Raw genomic sequence first — 6,380 nt, 5'->3', positions numbered from 1 at the left:
TGTGCAGAGATCTCTGAAATGAGATTTGCCTGCTTGCAAGCACCTCTGTTCCAGGGCTAGGGTAGATATATTTTAAGCAAACAAGCCAAGTTAAGGAAATACTCTACTTCTGTGTCACTGATTTTTCTTTTCTCCCTTCCAATGGTAAACTGACCTGCAAGGCCATGGAATCTGCTACTGCTTAGCCATGGGCTGAAAATATTTTACAATTTAAAATTAGGTTCTTTTTTTCCTTTGTAGTCCATTGATGATTTGGGAGTTAGGTCACTTTCTTTTTTTATCTATTTTGTTGTTTTTGTTGAAGCCTTCTTGTACCTTTTTAAATACACCAGACCTGATTCATTCTTATGTAATGCCATTGACACAAAACTGTAATGTCAATGACTTAAATTGTGCTACACAAGTGTAAAACTACATATTAACCTGATTTTTCCCCACACTTATCCTTATAGATAATGTAGGCCTCCTATTCAGCAGGGCTTGAGGAAATGAAGAGACCCCCTATTTCCCCACCTTTTCTCAACTAATCCTACCTCTGTAGTGGAGCATAGCTAACCTCTGTCTCATTGATGGCAGGGTGCTCTAGTATCTATTTACTGTTGGTATTTTCCTGGTGCTTTTGGTATAGAGGTCATTTTGATTTTACTGTTTTCTTTGGTTTGGTTTGTTGTTTGATTTTGGTACTTTGTCACGATGTCATTGCTCTTATTAGAGTTAGCAGTATTGTAGATGCACCCCCTGATAGTGAACAGTGCTATATTATGCCTTTTGTACAAAAAAGTCAAAGACCATCTAGAAAAATTTACACACAAATCTCAGAGTGGTTTAGCAAGGAAAATCTGCTTGGGCTGTATCCTTGGTATCATACAGTCTGGGGAGTAAAGTTTAACACTTACAGCCAGTTTATAAGCATGATCCTGTTGATGTATAGGTGCTAGAAGAGTATCTGAGTGATCATTCAGAGCTACAATGTTAATTCTGTTTTGCCTGTCTCACATGGCAGGACCAATTATCTGCCAGCATCTAGTCCCCCAATTCCTCCTTTCCACAACATTTGGATGCCTATACCCACATACTAGGGCTGTACGAAGCTTCTATTGCTGATTCAATTCAGTGGAGATTTGGCCCAATTTGGTGGCCGAATCTCCAAATCTGTATCAAATCAGAGGACCCTTTAATCTCTTTGAATCAAATCGGAACCCTCCAAATTGATTTGGAGAGATTCGGAAAGATTTGGTGATTCGGACATAGACACAGCTTTAAATGTTTTTTCTACAGACCTCTAGGTAGCAGGCAGCTCATCAAAGCTATGATGCTCTGGTGCATGGAGTGTCCTACAGGAGCACAGGGGGCTCCCCTGCACACTCAGCAGCAGACCCGAAAGTGGACCAGAAGCACTTCCGATCCACTTCTGAGTCCACCGGAAAGCACACTGGGGCCCTGCCCCCTGTCTTGGCAACTGGTGCCTCCTGGGTCTGAGGGAGCACCCAGGGTCCCCCTGTGGCTGATTGCTGAGCTGGAGGGGCATGAGGGGGCCCCCTACGTGCTCCCCGGCAGACCCAGAAGTGGACCAGAAGTACTTCTAGTCGACTTCCAGGTTTGTCGCTGACCATGTGGGAGGCCCCCCCCATGCTCCTGTGGGACGCTCTGTGCACCCCAGCATCGCAGCGTTCATGAGCCATGCCTGGTACCTTGAGGTACATAGAAAAAACATGGAAAGCTGTGTCTATACCCAAATTACTGATTCTGTGAATCAGCATCGAATTTTCAGGTTCAGATTCGACCAAATTGAATCAGGGGCAGTGATCCTAATCAACTAATCAAATCACTGTCCCTGATTTGGGCCGAATCCGAATCAAAAACGGCCCATTTCGCACACCCCTAGTATCTACCTATACATTATCCCAGCCATGCCCTGTTGCATATACATAATTGATCCTATGTGCAAGGATCATATGTAAGGGTTTTCAAAATTAGAGGGAAAATGAAACTGCTTTTAAATTCCATCTGTCCTTCCTCCAAAATAAACCAAGTCGCTTGTGTTGGCTTTTATTATCCCTATGGGGAAAACCTGTAACGCAGTCCCACGCTGTACTTAGGTTTTTATACTATGCTTCATAGTACAAAAAAGACAGAATTCAGTTGTATATAAAGGGTGTATATATACATTGAGGCAACTAGATAATGAACATCAGCAAGTCTGATAATTTTTCCTGGTTCTGTAAACCAGGGGGAGCCAACCTTTTTATTGCCAGTGAGGCATGCCACAAATTAGTCCTGCACTTTCCCCGTTTGCCACTGTAATCCCTTTCCCTTATCAGATCTACTGCTCTGGTTTCTGCTCCCTGCTCTATCTGGCACTGTGCTTCCCTCTCCTCCCCAGGTTGGCCCCTCCTGCTCTAAACAGAGGGTCTAGGCTACTTGCTAAATGCAGTGCATTTTGCCTAGTGTTCCTACACTATTCAGTGAACATACTGATGGTGTCATCAAGGGCACTGTTTTGCTCTGGGCTACTTGCTAAATCAGGACCCATGTGTAGCTATGTGTCACTTAAGGCAGGCTAATTAGCACTACTGAGAGACAGGGCCAATTAGCCCATTCATGCAACAACAGGGCTGCAGTTACACTGCCTCCAGAGCAGCACAGTATGCCTGAGGACACTGCCGCTGGCCACAGTAACTTTGCTTTATACACGTAGCTTGGCCCTCTCTAAAACCTGAGTTTGCTGACTGCAATATGTGGCTGAGTGTGATCCTTCTGTGTACCATACAATTGCAACTAATTAACTTCAAGGCCACAATATTATTATATTTTGACATGGCAAACATATGGACCAAGGAAACTTCTAGAAACGAACAGCAGCAAAACCCTAGATCAGCTCTTGTTGATATGGGCAGCTTGGCGCCTTGATTGTCAATCTGAGACTAACTGTTCACCCTAGCAAGCATATCAGGACCTGTCCCAGCAGAGCTCACAATTGCCAGTAAACACCTTTCTGCAGTTCTGTGATTAATTGCATGGACTTTTACCTTGGTGTTATTTTTAAAAATCCCTGTCAAGTATCTGCAGCCTTTTTAATAAGAAAAAAGAAATCATACATATTATTTATACATATATGGTCTGGCTGCTAAGCTTGGGTGCTACTGGATAACCTCTAATAGGTTCAGAGAGCCATTATTTAAACTACTATTCAAATTATTTCGAGATTAAATTCTAAATGGAGCATCATTAAAATGCATGATCCACACCTGCATAATGTTCCTCTGAAAATCACTGTCCCCATTTAAGAACTGTTTCTATTTAGCAAAGCTTTAAAAAAATGCCAGTTTTTAATTCTCCAGACAGGCTTTGCTGAATGTATGTACATCCCAGCCAGAGAGAGACCAGTATTTCAACCTGCATAAAGTTCATAATGGGATGCTGATTCACTTGGCATTAATGAATGTTTATTTATAAGCAGCCAAAATGACTGAAAATAAAAAGTGTCGAGTAGTAAATTATGTGAAACAGACATATTGAAAAATGAAATGAAATTAAACCTGCATACAATAAAAAATAAATCACAGCTTTTTTTATTAATGGATGGCTGATTGCTTTTATGTCCCTTTGGAAGGTTTTCCTTCAGCCTTGGAAGATAAGTTCCACAAAAGAGAGAAGAGTTCTATGAATCTGAAACCTTACTTTATATAACCAAATAAAATAAGTGGTTTAAATAATTTTAAAGGTTTGACTCAGGCCTTGTCTGAATTACAATTTGTCCATGTTAGGGGAGTCTGCTGCAATATGTTTTTATCTTAACCATATTTTAACATGATTTGATTTGTCTCTGTAGCCCAGCTCAAACTGTGGGATTTATAATGTTTCCTGTTCATGGTTAAATACAATTTAGTCTGAGTTACACTTGCAAAAACAAAATTTGTTATAAAATGTTTAGGGCACAACTGTGCTCTCTAAATTGATTTAATTGTAGTATAGACAAGGCCTTAAATTGATAGACCCGAGATAATACAAGAGTTTACACTCCTCCATCGGAGCTAAGACTTAGATAGACTTTAAAAAGTCATTATGACAAACGTAAGAATTGTGCTCTCTGAACTCCATAAAAACAGAAGACCTGTTGTGATGGACAAACAGGCTGGCCCAGTGATACATACAGGTCAAAAAAAATTCACCTTACCTCCACAGCATCAGATTCAGAGATTTAGGTAGGACCTGTGAGTAATCTAACCTATACAACAATTGTTCTGCTTAAGTGTAATGAAAAAAGATAAAGATTTACACTTACTGAGACAAAATCTATCTCTTCTTTTGGTTCCTGAGATACTAAAAGTAAAGGTCTCAGTTCTGCAAGATGCTTCATATGTGTAAACCCCTGTACCTGCACAGAGCCCAACTGTGCTCCTCAGGATTCAATATGGACCAACAAGACTAATGCACAGGATATTTTCATGTGTGATATCAAAGTAGCATCCATCAAAGTTCAAATGATACGACCTTTCAGAACAACTTGGCTGCTATACATACCAAATATAGCAGGGGTTGTCAACTGGGGGTACATGTATACGCATGGAGCACCGCCATGCATCATCCCGCACTGCCATGCAGGCGCTGCCTGCCCAGCCGGATACAGAGGGGTGGGGAAGATTGCACGTGGTGACTGCTTCCACTCTGTGTTGACTGTGTAACCGCCCCCCCAGCTCTGCGTCTGGCCACCAGGGATACACTGGTCCAAAAAGGTTGAAAACACCTGAAATATAGGTTGAGGGTTAAATGGTGTAGCCTATATAAATAGTGAGTAGAGCAGGCACAAAAAGATTCATGCTAGCTATGTGTCACAAATCCCACTATGGTTTGGGGCTTCATGAATGTTTTCTTGTGTTTATATCACTGATATGCTGTGTTGGGTCTCTTTGAAAAGTCCGTATTATGCTGCATCCATTTAGGCTGCTGTTCATAACCGTTCAACCTCATCATCCGTTGGGGTGCTCTGGTGAACAAATGTTCCCCCAGATAATGGTGGTCACCCCTGATAAACTTATAGGTGGCCATTAGATCACCCCTGAGCCTGCGCTTTTCCAGGCTAAAGAGCCCCATGGCTCTCAGCCTGTCGTCATAAGGTCTGTTTTCCTGACCTCTGATCATGCACGTGGCTCTTCTCTGGACTCTCTCAAGCTTCATGGTGGCATGGAGCTGGCAGCAGTGGCACCAAGACTCCCTGCCCCGCTCTGCCATGCCAGGTTTTGCCCACTGGGCCATAGAGGGCTCAGGGGAAAGGCAGCAGAGCAGGGAGCCTACAGTGGGCAGGCTACCTCTGCCCACCCCCCCTGCAAAACGGGCTCTGCTCCAGCCATGTTGCCTGTATATCTTTATGATTTGTGGAACATGGCTTAGCCAAGGAACTGAGGGATGCATACTTTTAAAAAACGGAGTGGTTGGAACTGCTAAATATCCCTTGCCATTGTGTCACTAAGGCAAGAAAAATTGCCAATGCCAGACATGGGCAGAAGGAGACATTATTGCATAGGGCATCTAAAGCACTGTCTGCTTCTAATGGGGAAATCAACTCCTCTATAGAAAAGACGTCTGAGAGAAATAGCTGATCAGCCAGAGTAATGTCAGATGTCCCGGGAAGAGAAATTTTTAAATAAATCTGTAGATCCGTGAACAATGAGGACAATGCTTGTGGGGGGGGTGCTGGCTTAAAGCTGTTTTGGAGTCTGTGGGTTCTGTGGAGTCTACACGTTCATTTAAGTGTGACTAAATTTAATGTGCATTAAGCTATTTTTGACAGGTGTCTACATGTTTAACTAAAGTTAGTGCAGGGTCATGTCTACACATGCATTAATGCTCTTTAATCACACCTAAATTTGATACCTGCATTTGCAGGTATTAAATTTAGGCACAGTTAGCCTAGTTTTGCCATTTTTAATGTGCATTAAGGGCACACACATTTAGATGTGTGCCTGTAATGCACATAAATTAGACTAATGTGCATTAACACGTCTTGCGTAGATACGCCCTATGTGTGAGATATTCCTAGTCTTTGGCTTTTTCCCAGGGTGGCAGAATCAGCAGAAAAGGTGATTTCTGGAGATACCAGCAGTTCTGTGAGGGAGCTAGGTGGTAGTCAGTTGAGAGGCTAAGAAACTTGTCTTTTTATTCTGTCTTCTAACATATGGTCAATTTTTTTTGTATGATTCTTTTCTCCTATAAAATAACTCCTTTTATTGGTTGTCTCCTTATTGATTGCCTGTGGTAAAGAGTGATTTTTGGGTAAGTGATATTCCAGGCTAGCCCATTCTACAGAAAATTTATTTCACAACTCCAAGGGAACCACCTGGAGCTGGCCGAGATTCCCTTGATGCAGCTGTGAGGTCTAA

Source organism: Gavialis gangeticus, unplaced genomic scaffold, assembly GCF_001723915.1.
Source record: "Gavialis gangeticus isolate Ggan-Ray unplaced genomic scaffold, GavGan_comp1, whole genome shotgun sequence".
Lineage (NCBI taxonomy): Eukaryota > Metazoa > Chordata > Crocodylia > Gavialidae > Gavialis > Gavialis gangeticus.
Note: the sequence above shows the minus strand (reverse complement) of the source record.